Source organism: Lactuca saligna, chromosome 8 (genome assembly GCF_052625555.1).
Source record: "Lactuca saligna cultivar CGN05327 chromosome 8, ASM5262555v1, whole genome shotgun sequence".
Taxonomy (NCBI): Eukaryota; Viridiplantae; Streptophyta; class Magnoliopsida; order Asterales; family Asteraceae; genus Lactuca; species Lactuca saligna.
The window spans coordinates 234124304-234145999 of record NC_136424.1 but is presented as its reverse complement, the minus strand read 5'-3'; positions in this window follow the sequence as shown (position 1 = coordinate 234145999).

Below are 21696 nucleotides of genomic sequence, written 5' to 3'. Positions count from 1 at the left end.
GATGGTAAGCTGTACTTAAACACAACTTGGTACCCATTTCCTCTTGTAGACTTTTCCAAAATCGTGACGTGAAATGACTATCACGATCTGATACAATTGTTAGAGGAACACCGTGAAGTCTCACAATTTCCTTCACGTAAGCATTCGCAAGCTTATCCATAGACCATTTTTCATTGGCTGCTATGAAGTGTGCACTCTTGGTGAAACGATCCACGACCACCCAAATCATGTCGTGACCGTTCTTTGTTCTGGGTAGTTTAGTCACAAAATCCATGGTGATGTCTTCCCATTTACCCATGGATACAGGTAAAGGTTCTAAACTCCCATATGGTTTCTGATGTTGTGCCTTGACTCTTTCACATGTCACATACTCGGCCACATACTTAGCAACATCGATCTTCATCGTTGGCCACCAGTAATAGGGTTTTAAATCCCTATACATTTTTGTACTGCCGGGATGAATCGAGTACATGGTCTTGTGAGCTTGTTCCATCAGAACATCTCTTACTCCTCCCGTCTTAGGTACCCAAATCCTATCTTAGAATACCTTCAACCCTTGGTTGTTTGTATCGAATACTAATGTTTTTCCGAAGCGTTCTTCTTTTCGGTCATTCTTCTCTAAAGCTTCTTCCTGAGCTTTCTTTATATTCTCCACAATTGTTGAGACAACCTCAATTCTGAATGCTCTTGGCCTTTTCTTTTCAAGGTTGACTTTCCGACTGAGAGCATCAGCAACAACATTTGCTTTACCAGGGTGATAAAGTATCTCACAGTCGTAGTCCTTGAGTAATTCCATCCAGCGTCGTTGCCTCATATTCAATTCCTTCGGATTAAAGAGATATTGGAGACTCTTATGATCAGTGAAAAGTTTGTACTCCGTGCCATAGAGGTAATGTCTCCATATTTTTAGAGCGAAAACTACTACTGCCAACTCCAAATCATGAGTAGGGTAGCTTTTTTCATGCTCCTTTAGTTGTCTTGATGCATATGCTATCACTTTATCCCGATGGGTCAGAACACAACCTAACCCAACTCCTAATGCATCACTATAGACTGCGAAGTCTTCAACTCCTTCACGTATAGAAAGAATTAGTGCTTCACATAATTTCTTCTTCAACTTCTCAAAGGCTTCCTTATGCTTTTCACTCCAAGTATAAGTAGCTCCTTTGTGTGTTAAGGCTGCTAATGGAGCAACTATCGAAGAAAAGCCTTGAATAAACCTTTGGTAAGATCCAGCTAATCCCAAAAAGCTTCGAATCTCCGTAGGACTTTTTGGTTGTTCCCACTTCATTACAGCTTCAATCTTTGTTGGATCAACCATTATCCCATCTTGGTTGACCACATGACCTAAGAATTGGACTTCTTGAATCCAAAATTCACATTTGGAGAACTTTGCATACAAATTCTCCTTTTTTCAGGACTTCTAGCACTTCACGTAGATGCTTTTCATGCTCCTGCTTGCTTTTCGAATAAATCAAGATGTCGTCTATGAATACTATCACGGATTTATCTAGGAATGGTTTACAAACCCTATTCATCAAATCCATGAAAGCTACTGGGGCATTGGTTAGTCCGAACGACATAACCAAAAATTCATAGTGTCCATATCTTGTTCAAAACGTAGTCTTTTCGATATCCTGCTCTCTCACCTTTAGTTGGTGGTATCCAGACCTAAGATCGATCTTCGAGAAATAGCTCGAACCCTGTAACTGGTCGAACAAGTCATCGATCCTTGGCAACGGGTACTTGTTCTTTATCGTTACTTTGTTCAGCTCTCTGTAATCAATGCACATTCTCATGCTCCCATCCTTCTTCTTTACGAATAACACCGCAGCTCCCCAGGGCGATGAACTAGGTCTAATGAAACCTTTGTCCAATAATTCCTGAAGTTGTGTCATAAGCTCCTCCATCTCCGTTGGTGCTAATCGGTATGGTGCTTTTGCTATTGGTGTTGTTCTTGGTAACAAGTCTATTCTAAACTCTACTTGTCTATCAGGGGGTAATCCGGGAAGATCTTCTGGAAAGACTTCCGGAAAGTCACACACCACTGGTATCTCCTGCACCTCCTTCTTTTCCTTCTTATCATCGATCACAAACGCTAGATATGATGTACATCTCTTGGCCAAACATTTTCTGGCTTTTATTGTGGAGATGATTCCAGAACTCACCCAGCGTTTGTCCCCATACACCATAAATGACTCTTTTCCGGGTGGGTTCAGCTTACTATCTTCTTCTTGCAAAGAATCTCAGCATCGTTGGCGCTACGCCAATCCATTCCCAAAACGATGTCAAAACTGTTCAACTCTATGGGTAATAGCTCCTCATGGAATCCGTTTTCGTTTATGTTGATAACGATGTTCCTAATACGATCACTAACAGGTACGAACTTGCAACTAGCAACCTCGACTATTAAAGCATTATCTAGTCTATCGATAGGCAAAGCTAGTTTTCTACCAAATTCATGCGAAATAAAGGAGTAGTTGGCTCTAGAATCAAACAAAATTTGGGAAAGCAATTTGTTTACAAGAAAAGTACCTGAAGCGACATCCACTTCCTCCTTTGCATCTTCAAGTGTCATTTGGAAGGCTCTGCCTTTTGGCTTTGGTGGGAGATTGGGCCTTGCTTCCCCTTTCTTCTTTGGGCAGTCCCTTGAGATGTGCCCTTCCTCACCACACCCATAGAAAACTTTCTTGATGCGGGTGCATTAATTGGCATAATGACCAGGCTTTCCACATTTAAAACATGTGACCTCTTCGCCACATTTCCCAGCATGCTTCTTCTTACACTTGTCGCACCATTTTGCTTCTTCTCCTCCTCCTCTCGAACCGGACTTTGAGAATTTAATTTTCTTCTTAGGCCATGAAGGTCCCTCAAACTTCCTCTTCTCACCAACATCTGTCCTCTCCAGACCGTTTTCCCTGATCTGGGTCTCAACATTCTTAGCAGCCCAGATGGCGGCTTTCAATGTGGTTGCTTGCTTAACCATTGGACCAAAATCCGTTGGTAAACCATGTGCAAACTTATTGACCTTAGAGAGTTCAGTTGGAACTAAGTATGGAATAAGCTTCATCTTTTCAGTGAAACTAGCAGCGTATTCATTAACGCTCATTTTTCCTTTCTTCAAATTCTGAAACTCGTTATTGATTTCCAGAAGATCTTGCTCAGAGCAGTATTGCAATTTCAGTTGTACCACAAAATCTTCCCAAGACATCTTGCTAGCTTCTCCCTTTGGCATCGAATCAGCTAGTAACTTCCACCAGCTCAATACACCAGATTTCAACAGTGGAATTGCAAGTGCGGTCTTCTGTTTGTTGCTGCACTCACAACTTTCAAACATTGTCTCCATTTTGCAGATCCAATTTATAACTTCCACCGGTGTTGGACTTCCGGATAGACACGATGGTTTGGATGCCATGAAATCTTTGTATTTACAGCCATATCCATCACCTCCTCCATCCTGGTTGTTTCGTCTAACTATCAGTTGGTTGGCTTGACTAACAGTCCCACTGTAGTTTCCTCCTACTGATTGCCCTTCATTCAAATCAGGCTGTTCAACAGGTATCGCAGTTTCTTCCCTATTCTGTTGTAGCAACCTCTTGGTCTCCTCCATCTGACGATCCAACATTGTTTGAATCATCATTTGCACTCCAGCCATCGTTATTGGCTCTGGTTCAGCTCCTTCAACAGGTACTTGCTCAAGTACTGGTGGTTGATTTCTATTTCCATTTGCATTCCCGGCTCCACTACGGGTTCTTGTCATTCTTGATCTATACACCGAATAAGGTGAATTCAGATCTCTATTAACTATAGACTTTGAAACGTTTACATGCTAGTTCTAATATCCTAATCATACGCTTAGAATCCTACACACATACGGTTTCCAAATCCGGTCGGCAACAAACCATAGATCCGAACAAATAATATGATGTATGGAAAACACATAACATTTAGCGCATAAAAACATTTTACGCATCTTTCCTAAAATATACTAGTGCTCACACCTCACAATCATCGCTTAGCATTCTGAGTTTAAGTCTAGAAATCCTACAAATTCCTAGTTCGCTTAAACTAAAGCTCTGATACCAACAGTGACATCCCCAATTTCACGGCTAGAAAAGACCAACTGTGTTTACGCTTGTTTGAAAATCAGAGTAATATTTTACATAAAAGTGTTGCGGAATTTGTTCCCAAAATAAAAATATGATAAAATTTTATCAAAGCATTTCCGAAGAAATGTATTTCATTAAAAAAACTGGGGATGTCATGTTTGATACAGATCAAAAGCATAAACAGTACATTATAAGCCTTATAACAGTTCTTTACAACTACTGGCCTATAATCCAAAAATCCCTCATCATCATCTAAATTATGCTCTGGGCCCACTACCTATATAACAGAAAGCTGAGTGGGTCAGGCTTGGGAGCCTAGTGAGCATATAGGGTTTTCAACCCACAAATAATAATAAATTTATTAATTTCATCGATCAACAATAAATTTATTAATTTTATCAAACCAACAAGAACCCTGATTACCCATTCCCGTTATCCTCACATTACGTCCCTAAACACCTATACAAGGGACCTAGTCTAAGGATTTTATCATCGGGATGGACTTTACTGCTAAGGGGATTCCTTACCCATATATGTCCGTAAGGCAACCATGAGGGGGATGGAGTACACCGGTGAACATCAAGCCCACAAACACCTACAGGTTGCGAGCCTGCTAGCGTTCCACTAGACTGTCTAGAAGAGTCTGTGGTCGTCATCCATACTCCGCTAGATGACTGGAACAACAACAACATTGAGGCCTCTCATCATTTTAACACACATCAACTATTTCATCTACCCATGTTATACCCAACATATTTGTAGATAAATATTTATATATATAGTTTAAATCATTTTCAAACTTGTATAAAACATTCATTCAACAATCATATCAAATAAACAATCAATATATATACACATAGCACATATTTATATAAAATACTTCATATCTATGTGTCACACCCCAAAACCGAGAACGGCGGAAACGTTCTGGGGCGGAGGATGTCATGTAATGTATCACAACAAATGTAAAGTAGTAAATAAGCAACAACATCATCCATTGCATTAATAGTATAATTTTAGTTAGAATGGTTTTCTTTCATAGTACAAGACAACAAGATAACTGATCAAAATAAAAGACGAGTCTTGACTGCTCCGTCTTCTCTAAACCTCGCACCGGCACCTGTCTATTTGTAACCTGACAATACAAGTTATTTTGAAAGTGTAGGTCAGCATTTAAGCTGGTGAGTTCATAAGTATTTAATGTCATTGCTTTGATTAGTTGTTATGAAAGACTGGTGAATGATTGATGAAACATTTAGTATAAGTATGAAAAACTCTAGAAAATCCCTTATTTCCTACTAGTATAAAAGTAGTCTTCTACCAACACCCGAATGTTTTGAAAGTACGCATCACTTGAAAATGTGATGTTTTTCCCTGTTTAACTATTATTATAAAAATATAAAAGTAATAATAAAATAAATCATGTTGTATCCTTTGGTACTAAGACACACACGGCATGGAAACTCGCCGTAAACAGATCAACCGTAGACATCCGTAGATGTGCATTTACCTCTGTTGCTAACAGTCGGGTTTAGGAATAGTTAGTCCCTTAAGTATACCTGCAATGGTATCAACCTAAAACATCCGTAGATTGTTCATTTACCTCTGTAGCTAACAGTGGTTCTCGGAATGGTTAGTCCCTCAAAGTATCCTTTAGTACTAGGATATACACGACATGGAAACTCGCCGTAAATAGATCAACCGTAGACATCTATAGATGTGCATTTACCTCTGTTTCTAACAGCCGGGTTTAGGAATAGTTAGTCCCTTAAGTATACCTATAATGGTATCAACCTAAAACATCTGTAGATTGTTCATTTACCTCTGTAGCTAACAGTGGTTCTCGGAATGGTTAGTCCCTCAAAGTATCCTATCATATAGCATGTAGTCTAGACTCATGAATGAACTGACTCTGGTGTAATTTCTTGTAGTAGGGAAAATGTTTTGTTTACTCTAAACTATTCCTATAATAGTTTACTAGAATGTAATTGATGAGTGTCCAACTAGGTTTATACCCCTTGCTACCCAAGAGTATCGGAACTAAATTTACTGATGGAACATTTATGACCATATACGTATACATGATATATAACTAATATTTAAACGACCCTCAGAGGAGTACCCGATATCCCACCAGACCACATCCAAATCGAGGAAAAGGAAATAGTGTGGATAGCCTTCCTAAGTCTTTTAAACATTTCTTATATAACTATACATATAGAGGCATGCAATTTATACTATAAAAGCATAAAGAAGTTTTGTAAATCCGTTGAAAAGTCAAATAAAGAATTTATGACTTGATTTCAGTTTATAAAATGATTGAAAGTGTTTTGTTTGATAAGACAGTTTAAGTACACGGAAAACCATTGTTTGAAAACACCTTTGTAGCCGAGTTTGAAAGGAAGCTTACAGTGTGTAAGACAGTTTGATAAAGAGCTTTAATCATGTAAAAACGTTTAAGAAAGTCATTTGAAGTAATATGTTTAGTAAAATTTGTTAAACTTGTAGTAAATCCATTTGTATACTAGTTATAAATCCCATATGATTGATTTATTAACAACAAGTATCCCAAAATATTGATGTTTTTCGTGCCAAAATAATCGTATGTTTGTAGTACCAAAGATGGACACATATACATACAGTATAAGCAGAGTGTTTGATTTATATATATATAACAACACTTTTTATTTCAAAAGCTATGATGTTATCGTGATATATTTTGCATACAAAAGTTTCCTATAAGGTTTATAAATCACATATGATTCTATTTAATAAAAGTGTATAATAATCTTTATATATATAACACCCGATAGTAGTCGAGTATTTAACTTGTATTCCCCCCATTATAGGGGTATGAACTCACTTGATTGATTGAAGAAAGCGTGACGAAAACCGAGTAGAACTTCTACTCGAGAAAGCGGTTCTCTCGAGATTCTCGGGAGTGTAAAACTTTCTTCCCACCTTGGATATGAAAAACGGGCCTTTGGGATGATTCTGAGGGTTGAAACACAGAGCTTCGATGCTCGAAAGGAAGGAAATTAGCAATTTTGGCCGGCACCCTCGCATCTCTATTTATAGGGGTCTGAGAGGTTGCGTTACGCGGGGCGTACTAGAGTACGCGCTGCGTACTCATGCGTCATGCATGAGCGCATCCTCGGTCGAAACATTGGAGCGACGTGGACGAACCGGAGCCTAGCATCCGAGTACGCTGGGCGTACGACGGTACACTGGGCGTACGAGGGATCGGACCGCTGACTCGTTCTTCGGACTATACCGGGTTTTAATTAAATTTATATTTTAATTAATTAGCAAATTTCAAAAATTCATATCTTTCTCATACGAACTCCGTTTTCGACGTTCTTTATATCCACGCGAAGGTGAGACTACGATCTACAACTTTCGTTTTAGATTCCGTCGGCTAGTTTTGATTTTATTTTTAATATTATATTTTTAATAGGTCAGGACAGGAAAAGTCTGTTAAAGTTCCATAACTTCTTCATCCGACGTCCGTTTTCGTCAGACTTTTTACCGTTGCGTTAGTATTGTTGAACCCTTCGATTTTCATTTAGATTGTGTCGGCCAAAAGTCTCTCGGTCTCTATTTCGAGTTTTTAGCTGTCTATTGCTATATCTGTAACTTAGAAAAATCACAACTTCCTCATACGAAGTCAGATTTGGACGTTCTTTTTATGTACGTTTACGGTTTGATGATATCTAAAACTTTCATTTAGATACCTAAGTCCAAAAACTATTGTATTGAAACTTCACGTTTTACGTTTATCAGTATTGCCGGTTTTGCCTAGAATCTTTGGTTGGTCATAACTTCTTTGTTATAACTTGGATTTTAGGGTTCTTTATATGTATGAAAACCTTGACACGATTCCTACTACTTTATTTAACCCAAATAAGATTTTTTTGGAAAGTTAAATTTTGACCTAAATTTGACTTGAGTTCCATCATATTGCCTCGAAATATCGGGTTGTCACATCATCCCCCTGTTAGAGAGAATTTCGTCCCGAAATTAGAGTTTAAGCAGAATTGATACTACACTACGGATAGAAGTTTAATTTGATCTTTGCGTTTCTAAGTGAATTCAAATCCTCCCATGGCCTTCCAGTGAACCTTTCACTATCGGGGAACAACTTTGTTTCTTTCGTTTGCCTTACTGGTGTGATAACTCTTCTTGGTCGAATGTATGTTCGATGTTTTGTGGACTGTGAAATTAGTACACCTTGTACCCTACAAGTAGTGTCTCCAGATCTTCAGAGCGATTATTACTGCTCCTGACTCAAGATCATGTGTTGTATAGTTAACTTCTTGTGTCTTAAGCTGTCTTGAGGTATAGGTAGTGACCTTTCCTCTTGCATAAGAACACAACCTATCCAAACCTTGTGGTCGATTAGATGTCGTGAAGATCTAAAATAAGGTATGGTTACTCATGAATTAAGGGAAAAGGATAGGCACTTTTGTTCTATCTGTCTTCCTTGTCCCAACCGACAGAAAGGGCATGCGTTGGGCTTCTAAGTTTATTTCCATGGCAGCACGATCACTCTTAGTCTTGGGAAGTCTCCGTCCTGGAGTTCATAGTAGAACCCATACCAGGTTCATCAATCATAGTCTCGGGTATATGAGCCGTATATAAATAGGCTTGAAACTGTGGGTCTTTGGATTGAACTTGACGTACTACACGAGTGGTACTTTGGGGCGGTTTGTTGAATTTTTCTTCGGAAAGGATGAGAAACAATAAGTGCTCTATGCACGAGTACTTTGGTATTCTGGAATGACGGCTTTGCTAGAAAGAAAATTTCGGAGGAAGAGATGTACGTATGAAGCTGTTTTTGTGAGGATTAAATTGAATCAAGTCATATGATAATGTCGGAATCATAAGGAAACTTAACGACATTAGATTTGAACGTAAGATGTTTACAGACAAAACACAACCGTGCAACCATCAACAGAGTTACAGCACTTTAGAATACTATAAGACTATTGCTGTGAATAAGGTATACTACAAAAGGTAAGTATACGCAGTACGAGCATCCCTATACCGACGGGATCCCGCAAAAGATAAGTCTCTAGTTGCACTAGTTTTAAACATGTTTTAAAAAGACATACATAATACTGACGATTGGAAGTGAACGTATACTATAGTAGGTTCTTTCGTTGCTTCTTTCCATTCTGAGGTCAAACTCCTCCGGATTTGCCGTCGTCCTTCTCTGTTGGATAGTCCCTCTTGAAGTGTCCTATTACGCCATATAGATGGCATATTCGAGAGATTTCGACATTGGTGTTTGAAGTAATGTGTTGGGTCCGAGTCTAGCAGCAATTGGTAGTATGTCCGTTCTTGTTGCATTTAAAGCAATGTAACGGACGACAACTACCCCGATGATGAAAGTCGCACTTATTGCATTTCGATAGGTTTCCGGCATACTGCCTAGCTGGTGTAGGGACAATTGGGATACCAGAAGGGATGGTAGTAGGATGTACAGATGTTGTGGCTGCGAAGGTTGCCACTTGTTGTTGTCTTTTTCTCGTCCCTTGGGGTGATTTCCTTTGGCTTTAGTCCAGAACTTTCGTTTGTTATTCTCGGGCTTGGGATTCGGGGTTTCGTGGTAGTTTGTTGCCCGTTGAGGTATTTGATTGTTACTTGGATTGGAGTTATTGTTAACAATCCCGCTAACATTCGCGTTGTTAGCGTTAAGGTGGGTCAGAATTGCTGACACGACAGCCGAGATTGCAGCTTGAAAGGTAGCTGCATCAATCTGAAGAGTTGGTGTTTGGTTGATGGGTTGATCGTTTTTCTTTGGCGACATGATTCTGTTACATGGAAAGAAAATGAATTTGTGAGTGAGAATGTTTGAACCTGGATGTACTTTGATCGCTTAAGTAAAGAGTAGAAGTATATTCTTGAAGTTTTGACCTACATCTCTATGATGCAGTCCTAGTACAGATTAGAAGTATGTTCATGATAGTTTGACTTACATCCCTATGATGCAGTCCTAATTCAGAGTAGAAGTATGTTCTTGAAATTTTGACCTACATCTCTATGATGCAGTCCTAGTACAGATTAGAAGTATGTTCATGATAGTTTGACTTACATCCCTATGATGCAGTCCTAGTTCAGAGTAGAAGTATGTTTGTAGAATGGTCTTTAAATGTTTGTCGTTCAAGCCGAGGTATTATAGATTGGTGGCTAAAATGATCTAACCTTTAAAAGAGGCTTGAAAATGATTTTGGAGTTAAATTACCATAGTCCAATAACTTGACTAGATGGGGTTTCAGATAGACTCCTATGGTAGTAAAATGAAGGCATTTGAACAAAGAGTGATACGGAAGTTAGACGACTTTCGATATCATTGATGTTTAAGATGTAATAGGTTTGGGGAAATTGACCTTGTTGTAGGTCATACATCATATTCGGAGTAGAAAAGTATTTGACAGCATAAAGACTTAACTAAAAGTACTTATAGTACAAGGTAGTCACATAAAAAGTACTACACAGAACATAGATAGGAACACGGTTCTTTAAAACAAAGAAGGAAGTAAGGTATCTCCTACTAGCAGCGGTCACCCCTATGGTGAACCCTTAGTTTGGTTAGTTGGTGTTTCATATCAAGTTGGTATCGCTCGTACACCCTCTGGCGTACTTGGAGCTCTATAACTTCGGATCGAGGTTCAGCTAGTGCTTGTATCAGGGTCTCATGGTTTCTCTCAGATCTCTCACTAGTGATCAAGGTGATTGGTCTGAATGGTATGCATTCTTGCATTGGCATTAACCTCTTTGATACGTTGAAAAGTCGTCCTGCTCTGAATTTCGTTTCGGGAAACTCTACGTATTATGATCTGTAGAACTCTATCTGTTGAGATTCCTTCACTTGAGTGGTAGAAGCTTCGGTATCCATTAAACGGCATAGGTTGATCTTGCTCTTCACTCCATGTTTCCAAGCATTCTACCCAAGGAGGCGTCGGGCCATGAAGAGCTGGACGAGGGTTAGGGTTTGAATTGGGAGCTACTAGGGGTAGGTTCTCATCCTCGGGTTCGGAGTTATCATCATCCGAAAGGTCTTCAGCATGGTGATCATTCAAAAGGGAGTGGATGATCATTCTCTGGTTCTTCTCTGAACCATCCAACACTGCCTTCGTTCGGGAAGTACGGGTTGTCGTGGGGATGGAGTCCAGCTATGTTTTCTATGCGAGAATTTAAGGGTAAGAGCATAATTATTAGACGAACTATCTAGATAATTATTTAAAAACCTTCATTAGTTACATCGTTATTTGTGAAGTGCATACCAGCTATGTGTAATTTAATAGGATAGACCTTCGAATAAGTGACCTTAACTCCGTATTCACACGGAATAGGGGTGAAGTAAAATTTTCAAAGATTCTAAGTCTATAACATCCTAATTACATATAGTCTTTGTGTATCCACTTAGCAACTATCACCTTAGTGATGAAGATCCCGTTTTTAGTTCTCAAGTATAAAGTACTTATAGTAACACCAAATACTCCTATAGTATTATAATTTTAATGTTATGTTCTATTGCTCTAATTGAGGTAGGGTTGGTAAGATTTTAGCATTGTTGCAACTACCCAATTTAAACTTAGGCACATGCTAGTTAACCCTCGGATAATATACGTGATCAGGCTATATCTTCCCAGTTTTGACCATATGTCTCTAAGCCCACTTGTGTTGCCCAACAATCGTAATTCTTTTGTACTGTCCTAGTGACACTGGTTTTAGTATGAATGCAGGCACGTATACTTACTTAAATATTTTATTATTTAAAGTATAAACTCTAAATCATAGTATTTTTAATCCCATTGTATTTATAGTTAGTATATCTTTTATGGGTTGATATACTCAATTCACTATAAACAATGCTCTGATACCAATCTGTCACACCCCAAAACCGAAAACGGCGGAAACGTTCTGGGGCGGAGGACGTCATGTAATGTATCACAACAAATGTAAAGTAGTAAATAAGCAACAACATCATCCATTGCATTAATAGTATAATTTTAGTTACAATTGTTTTCTTTCATAGTACAAGACAACAAGATAACTGATCAAAATAAAAGACGAGTCTTGACTGCTCCGTCTTCTCTAAACCTCGCACCGGCACCTGTCTATTTGTAACCTGAGAATACAAGTTATTTTGAAAGTGTAGGTCAGCATTTAAGCTGGTGAGTTCATAAGTATTTAATGTCATTGCTTTGATTAGTTGTTATGAAAGACTGTTGAATGATTGATGAAACATTTAGTATAAGTATGAAAAACTCTAGAAAATCCCTTATTTCCTACTAGTATAAAAGTACTCTTCTACCAAGACCCGAATGTTTTGAAAGTACACATCACTTGAAAATGTGATGGTTTTTCCCTGTTTAACTATTATTATAAAAATAAAAAAGCAATAATAAAATAAATCATGTTGTATCCTTTGGTACTAAGACACACACGGCATGGAAACTCGTCGTAAACAGATCAACCGTAGACATCCGTAGATGTGCATTTACCTCTGTTGCTAACAGCCGGGTTTAGGAATAGTTAGTCCCTTAAGTATACCTGCAATGGTATCAACCTAAAACATCCGTAGATTGTTCATTTACCTCTGTAGCTAACAGTGGTTCTCGGAATGGTTAGTCCCTCAAAGTATCCTTTAGTACTAGGATATACACGGCATGGAAACTCGCCGTAAACAGATCAACCGTAGACATCTATAGATGTGCATTTACCTCTGTTTCTAACAGCCGGGTTTAGGAATAGTTAGTCCCTTAAGTATACCTATAATGGTATCAACCTAAAACATCTGTAGATTGTTCATTTACCTCTGTAGCTAACAGTGGTTCTCGGAATGGTTAGTCCCTCAAAGTATCCTATCATATAGCATGTAGTCTAGACTCATGAATGAACTGACTCTGGTGTAATTTCTTGTAGTAGGGAAAATGTTTTGTTTACTCTAAACTATTCCTATAATAGTTTACTAGAATGTAATTGATGAGTGTCCAACTAGGTTTATACCCCTTGCTACCCAAGAGTATCGGAACTAAATTTACTGATGGAACATTTATGACCATATACGTATACATGATATATAACTAATATTTAAACGACCCTCAGAGGAGTACCCGATATCCCACCAGACCACATCCAAATCGAGGAAAAGGAAATAGGGTGGATAGCCTTCCTAAGTCTTTTAAATATTTCTTATACAACTATACATATAGAGGCATGCAATTTATAATATAAAAGCATAAAGAAGTTTTGTAAATCCGTTGAAAAGTCAAATAAAGAATTTGTGACTTGATGTCAGTTTATAAAATGATTGAAAGTGTTTTGTTTGATAAGACAGTTTAAGTACACGGAAAACCATTGTTTGAAAACACCTTTGTAGCCGAGTTTGAAAGGAAGCTTACAGTGTGTAAGACAGTTTGATAAAGAGCTTTAATCATGTAAAAACGTTTAAGAAAGTCATTTGAAGTAATATGTTTAGTAAAATTTGTTAAACTTGTAGTAAATCCATTTGTATACTAGTTATAAATCCCATATGATTGATTTATTAACAACAAGTATCCCAAAATATTGATGTTTTTCGTGCCAAAATAATCGTATGTTTGTAGTACCAAAGATGGACACATATACATACGGTATAAGCAGAGTGTTTGATTTATATATATATATATATATATATATATATATATATATATATATATATATATATATATATATATATAACAACACTTTTTATTTCAAAAGCTATAATGTTATCGTGATATATTTTGCATACAAAAGTTTCCTATAAGGTTTATAAATCACATATGATTCTACTTAATAAAAGTGTATAATAATCTTTATATATATAACACCCGATAGTAGTCGAGTATTTAACTTGTATTCCCCCCCCCCCCCCCCCCTTAAAATCATATAAAAGTATTTATAAAACATTTAAAAGTGTAGTTTATAGGGGTATGAACTCACTTGATTGATTGAAGAAAGCGTGACGAAAACCGAGCAGAACTTCTACTCGAGAAAGCGGATCTCTCGAGATTCTCAGGAAATCTCGGGAGTCTCAGGAGTGTAAAACTTTCTTCCCACCTTGGATATGAAAAACGGGCCTTTGGGATGATTCCAAGGGTTGAAACGCAGAGCTTCGGCGCTCGAAAGGAAGGAAATTAGCAATTTTGGCCGGCACCCTCGCATCTCTATTTATAGGGGTCTGAGAGGTTGCGTTACGCGGGGCGTACTAGAGTACGCCCTGCGTACTCATGCGTCATACATGAGCGCATCCTCGGTCGAAACATTGGAGCGACGTGGACGAACCGGAGCCTAGCATCCAAGTACGTTGGGCGTACGAAGGATCGGACCGCTGACTCGTTCTTCGGATAGTACCGGGTTTTAATTAAATTTATATTTTAATTAATTAGCAAACTTCAAAAATTCATATCTTTTTCATACAAACTCCGTATTCGACGTTCTTTATATCAACGCGAAGGTGAGACTACGATCTACAACTTTCGTTTAGACTCCGTCGGCTAGTTTTGAATTTATTTTTAATATTATATTTTTAATAGGTCGGGACAGGAAAAGTCCGTTAAAGTTCCATAACTTCTTCATCCGACGTCCGTTTTCATCAGACTTTTTACCGTTGCGCTAGTATTGTTGAGCCCTTCGATTCTCATTTAGATTGTGTCGGCCAAAAGTCTCTCGATCTCTATTTCGAGTTTTTAGCTGTCTACTGTTATATCTGTAACTTAGAAAAATCACAACTTCCTCATACGAAGTCAGATTTGGATGTTCTTTTTATGTACGTTTACGGTTTGATGGTATCTAAAACTTTCATTTAGATACCTAAGGCCAAAAACTATTGTATTGAAACTTCGCCTTTTACGTTTATCAGTATTGCCGGTTTTGCCGATAATCTTCGGTTGTTCATAACTTCCTTGTTATCACTCGAATTTTAGGGTTCTTTATATGTATGAAAATCTTGACACGATTCCTACTACTTTATTTAACCCAAATAAGATTTTTTTGGAAAGTTAAATTTTGACCTAAATTTGACTTGCGTTCCATCATATTGACTCGAAATATCGGGTTGTCACACTATGTGTAAGATGAAAGTGACTATACACTCACTTGACTAGTTAGTGAAAAGTAACTATTTTTGTAATCATCGCTATACCGTACTTTCTTTATTTACGAGTCGCCGCTCAAATGTTTGAAGTTTTAAGTCAAAGATACAACACTTTTAGGCTATTTGTATTTGGGTGTGATAGTGCCGACACACCGTCATATCTATAGCTTGATGAATAAAAGTTTCTAAATATGATAATTTATTTTGGTATGCCTAAACTTCACCAGCGATACTTCTATTTATAGGAAAACTTGAACCACAAAATGAATACCACGTATAGTTAGATTCATTGATGACACCTTATTTATTTACTTGTACCGTCACTTCTGATTCATCTCCACGTATTTGTTGCTTATTCTCCAATTTATTATCAAATGCTTTATCCATATAATGCATGCATTATATATATATATATATATATATATATATATATATATATATATATATATATATATATATATATATATAATCATAACTTTTAGTATATAACCTCCGTTAAATTATGACCAACATAGAAAATGGCCTATAAGATATATAATCTAACGATATATAATTATTTATCATGTTACTTTATTTTTAATTGATCAATATGTATGTAACAAAATATTATTACTATCATACTTTGTTTACTAGTCAAAATAATATAAGTCGTAACATAAAATATTTTAATATATATAAGATGTTATTTTACGATTCTTTTAAATTTAATAATCGATAACTCGCATCGTAAAATATACTTAGGCAAATATCTCGAATATTTATTATATTGACGAATTGGTATTTGTGAGGGTGTAGACTTTTATTTATATTGTTTTAGCTAACAACCAACCGATTTTCATTTATTCACACACAAAAAATAAAATAAAAAATACATCGTCAACTGACGTAAATACTTATTTTATAGGATATGTCTAGCAGGAATCATGGGTGTTACAATCCACATGCTTGCTTCAACTTCTAAGCTCCTTGATGCAACTCTTTCCTCTTTAAGCACACCAAGAACACACTTTTAGCTCAAAAACACTCTTAAGGCACTAGGGTTTGCCAAAAACGACTCAAGGACTTTGGAGGCTGAAAAGGTGGGGTTAAATGAGCCATAAAGACGCTTAAATACACCCACAAACCCTAAAAATTAGGGTTTCATTTGGACATGAGTACACCAAACATACTAGGCTATGACCTCGTACGCTTACCATACCCACATGTACACTTAGCATACGCCTCCTACTTTAAAATTACAATCTAGCCACCAGGACTTCTCATGGCTACTTTCTTCCAATCCAAGGAACAAAATGACAAAATATAAAACCAAGGGATGAATTTGAAAATACCTGAGAATCGGGGTGTTACAACTCTCACCCACTTAAACTAGGCTCCGTCCTCGAAGTATGCTGCAGAGGACAAATCTGGATAATGCTCCCACATCTCTGCCTTCGGCTCCCAGGTCCACTCGAAGCTCCTCCGGTGCTGCCATTGTACCTTTACCAAAGGTACTTCCGTGCTACACAAAACGTTTACCATCTTTTCCAGAATAGCTACTGGCCTCTCAACATAGTTCAGGTGCTCATCCAACTAAATATTGTCACACCCCAAAACCTGAACGGCAGAATTGTTCGGGGGTGGAGGACGTCATGTACAGTATCACAATAATGAATAGTAGTGAAACGACCCAAAAACACGACCCAAAAATTTTCGTTTTTCAATATAATCAAACCAATAATATAAGTATCATAACATAAAACATACGCGATGTATCCCCAAAACATAATAAAATATTGTGCGGAAAACTGTGTCATACAACGTCAAACCAAAACATCAAAAGACATCCCCAGGATAAAAGCTATGCTGTGGTGTGTGCGATGCTGTCACCCCGAGCTCTTCCCTTTGCTTGCGGAAGTACCTGAAACCAAACTGAAACTGTAAGCACGAAGCTTAGTGAGCTCCCCCAAAATACCACATACCATACAATAACATATAGACACATATTGGGCCTTGCCCACTGCATCGGGCCGAAGCCCGGAAACTGCATCGGACCGAAGTCCGGAACTGATTGGGACCTTGTCCCCTGCATCGGACCGAAGTCCGGAACTAACTGCATCGAACCGAAGTCCGGAACTGACTGCATCGGACCGAAGTCCGGAACTGACTGGGACCTTGTCCCCTGCATCGGACCGAAGTCCGGAACTAACTGCATCGGACTGAAGTCCGGAACTGACTGGGACCTTGTCCCCTGCATCGAACTGAAGTCCGGAACTAACTGACTGAACATGGCATAGCATAACACATCAACTAGCATAACACATATATGACATGCTACGTCGGGCCGTGGCCCGGAACACATAATACTTAACACATAAAACATAGCACACAAACCCTGTTCGAGCCACGAAGGCATCGAACATACTAACTACTGCATCGGACCTAAATCCGGAAACTACTGCTAACTGAACGGGCCGGCATTGTGGCCTTAGACCCGTTCCTACTGGAAGGAAACTCACCTCGTAAGCTGGCTGCTGAGTGTGTGGCTCGAAAAGCTAACAGCGGCTGCTCCTGAATCTCCTCAGCTACAAATCCATAAACACACTCAATCAAATACTAAACACTGCGCTTGGGGTAAAATGACTCTTTTACCCTCGGTCAAAGTCAACTCTCCTTTGGGCTGACTCGCCGAGTTGGGCCACCCAACTCGCCGAGTCCTACTCTCACTTTTCACTTTTACTCACTGCTACTCGTCGAGTTTGGCATCGACTCGACGAGTACCCTCTTGATCCAAGAACTCAGACAATCTTCATCCGACTCGCCGAGTCGTATGAACAGACTCAACGAGTTGTTCTTGATCCCAAGAAGATTGCCTTGGACTCGCCGAGTTGATGAACAACTCGCCGAGTCCCTCCATCACTGAGTTCACCCTCAACTCGCTGAGTTCACTCTCTAACTCACCTCGTACACTCGACACTGATAAAACTGAAGAACTCGGGACTCGCGACCCAACTCGTCGAGTCGTTCTTCCGACTCGCCGAGTTGCCGCCATGCAACTGATTTTTACTCGATTTTGTTTGAATCCAACGCATACAATTGATAGATCTGAGTCCAATAAGCTGATTTACCACGTAAAGTTTCCAACTTTACGTGCACAACCTCATGAATAAGGGAAATAAGGCTAAAAGATGCATAAAATGGGTAGATCTATGGTTATCATGCAATATAACTCCAAAAAGACAGTAGATATGGGCTCTACAACACCCCAACATTCAGATCCATAGCTATTTCGACTTAATAAGACGTTCATGCAAGTGTAAGGCTTGGAACAAGCATCAACTAGCTCTTAGGAGAGCTCTAATGGAAGTTTAAAGCATATAACAAGATTGAACTCCGAAAATACCTCAATTAACTCTGATTTGGCCTTGGATCTTTGCACTACAACACTTCTCCTTGCTTCTTCCTTCTTCTCCTTCTTCACACCTTCACAAAATGGCACCAAAACACATATAAGCTCTTCAAGGGAGGTTTAGGGTTCTAACACTGCGTTCTCAGGGTGAGGGAGGCGAGGATGGGGGCTATAAGGTGGTATAAATAGTGGGCAACCCGGGGATTTTAGGGTTTCACCCAGACAGATGGACTCGCCGAGTCAGGGATGTGGACTCGCCGAGTCCCCGGCTCACGCGTGCCCTCAGGCGCGACCCTACTCGGCGAGTCAGGCTAGAACTCGCCGAGTCCCTCTTGAAAAACTCACTATAATTACCAATACATCAACATACCGGGAACGGGTCGTTACAATTCTCCCCCACTTGTCTCAGACTTCGTCCTCGAAGTCTGCTACGGCTGGATCTGCAAATAACTCCGGGTAGTGCGCTCTCATTTCCCCTTCAGCCTCCCACGTCCATTCAGACCCCTTCCGGTGCTGCCATTGCACCTTTACTAGCTGAATTACCTTGTTCCTCAAGGTCTTGGTCTTCCGTTCCAGAATCGCGACCGGCTTCTCGATATAATTTAGGCCGCTATCAACCTGAATGTCCTCTAAGGGAACGACTGCTGTCTCATCCACCAAACACCTCCTCAACTGCGACACGTGGAAGGTGTTGTGTATCTGACTAAGCTCCTCAGGGAGATCTAACCGATAAGCAACCCGACCCACCCGGGCCAAAACCCTGAAAGGACCAATAAATCTGGGGCCCAATTTGCCCCTCTTCCGGAACCTAATGACACCTTTCCAAGGTGAGACTTTCAGAAGAACCATGTCGCCCACCTGGAACTCCAAGTCCGAACGCCTCCTGTCGGCGTAGCTCTTCTGCCGACTCTGCGCAGTTTGCAGCCTACTACGGACCTGCTGGATCAACTCCGTCGTCTTAAGCACCACTTCGGTGCTCCTGATGACTCGCTGACCGACTTCGCCCCAACAAATCGGGGTCCTGCACTTCCTGCCATATAACATCTCAAAAGGAGGTCGATCAATGCTCGCATGATAACTGTTGTTATACGAGAATTCCGCTAACGGAAGATACGTATCCCAACTGCCCCCAAAATCTAGAACACATGCCCTAAGCATGTCCTCGAGAGTCTGAATCGTCCTCTCGCTCTGCCCGTCAGTCTGAGGATGAAAAGCGGTGCTGAAATGGAGACGAGTACCCATCTCGTCGTGGAACCGCTTCCAGAATCTGGACGTGAAACGAACATCTCGGTCCGACACCACCGATACCGGTACTCCATGACGTGCCACAATCTCTCGCACATAGATGTCGGCTAACTTTTCCGCCGATATACTCTCCTGAATCGGAATAAAATGGGCACTCTTCGTCAACCGATCCACTACTACCCATATCGAGTCCACCCCGTGTGCGGTCCTGGGGAGTTTGGTGACAAAATCCATGGTGATGTCCTCCCATTTCCACACGGGAATGTCTAACGGCTGCATCTTGCCGTGAGGTCTCTGGTGCTCCGCCTTGACCTTCCGACAGGTCAAACATCTCTCCACATACCAAGCGACATCTCGCTTCATGCAGGGCCACCAATAATCAGATTGAAGATCTCGATACATCTTCGTCGCTCCTGGGTGGATAGAAAATCGAGACTTATGAGCCTCGTCCATCAATACTTGGTACCCCACCCCAGTACGGTACCCATATCCTACCATGAAGCGTCAACAAACCCCGACTGTCGTAATCAAATGAAGCTACTCGGCCCACTATCCTCTCACACTTCTGCCTCTCCTCCTTGAGGCCCTCCATCTGAGCCTCCTTGATCCGCTCCAACAACGGAGTGATCACTGTCATCCTCATACACAGATCTCTGATAGGGGCCGTCGACACCTTGCGGCTCAGGGCGTCGGCCACCACATTGGCCTTCCCTGGATGATAAAGGATCTCACAGTCATAGTCCTTCAGCACGTCTAACCATCTCCCCTGCCTCATGTTCAAACTCGGCTGATCCATAAGATATCTCAAACTCTTGTGATCCGTGTATATAGTACAGCGGACCCCATAAAGGTAATGTCTCCAAATCTTGAGGGCAAACACAACTGCCCCCAGCTCCAAATCGTGGGTAGGATAATTAGCCTCGTGAGGCTTCAACTGTCTCGAGGCATAAGCTACTACATGGCCTCGCTGCATCAATACTGTTCCCATACCTGTGATCGATGCATCACAATAGACTACGAAATCCTCTACTCCTTCTGGCAAGGTAAGGATCGGAGCCTCGCACAATCTCTGCCTGAGAGTCTCGAACGCCGCCTGCTGCTCAGGCCCCCAACGAAAAACCACCGACTTCTTGGTTAGTCGGGTGAGCGGCACTGCTATCTTGGAGAAGTCCTGAATAAATCTCCGATAATACCCTGCCAACCCCAGGAAGCTCCGAATCTCAGATGGAGACCTCGGGACCTCCCACTGCATCACGGCCTCAATCTTGGCTGGATCTACCAAAATACCCTTCTGGTTGACGAGATGACCAAGAAACTGCACCTCGCGCAACCAGAACTCACACTTGGAGAACTTTGCGAAAAGTCTCTCCCTCCTCAAAGTCTCCAACACCTCCCGCAGGTGCTCCTCGTGCTGCCCCTGTGTCTTGGAATACACCAAGATGTCATCTATGAACACTATCACTGACCGATCCAGCATCGGTCTGCACACGCGGTTCATGAGATCCATGAACGCAGCTGGGGCATTGGTGAGCCCAAATGGCATCACCACGAACTCATAATGACCATACCGGGTCCTGAAAGCAATCTTCTGTACATCCTCATCTCTAACCCTCATCTGATGATAACCAGAGCGTAGATCGATCTTGGAGAACCAAGACGCTCCTTGAAGCTGATCAAACAAGTCATCTATCCTCGGAAGTGGGTAACGGTTCTTCACCGTTACTTTGTTCAACTCCCGATAATCAATGCACATACGATGCGACCCATCCTTCTTCCTCACAAATAATATCGGCGCTCCCCAAGGAGAACTGCTCGGCCGAATGAAA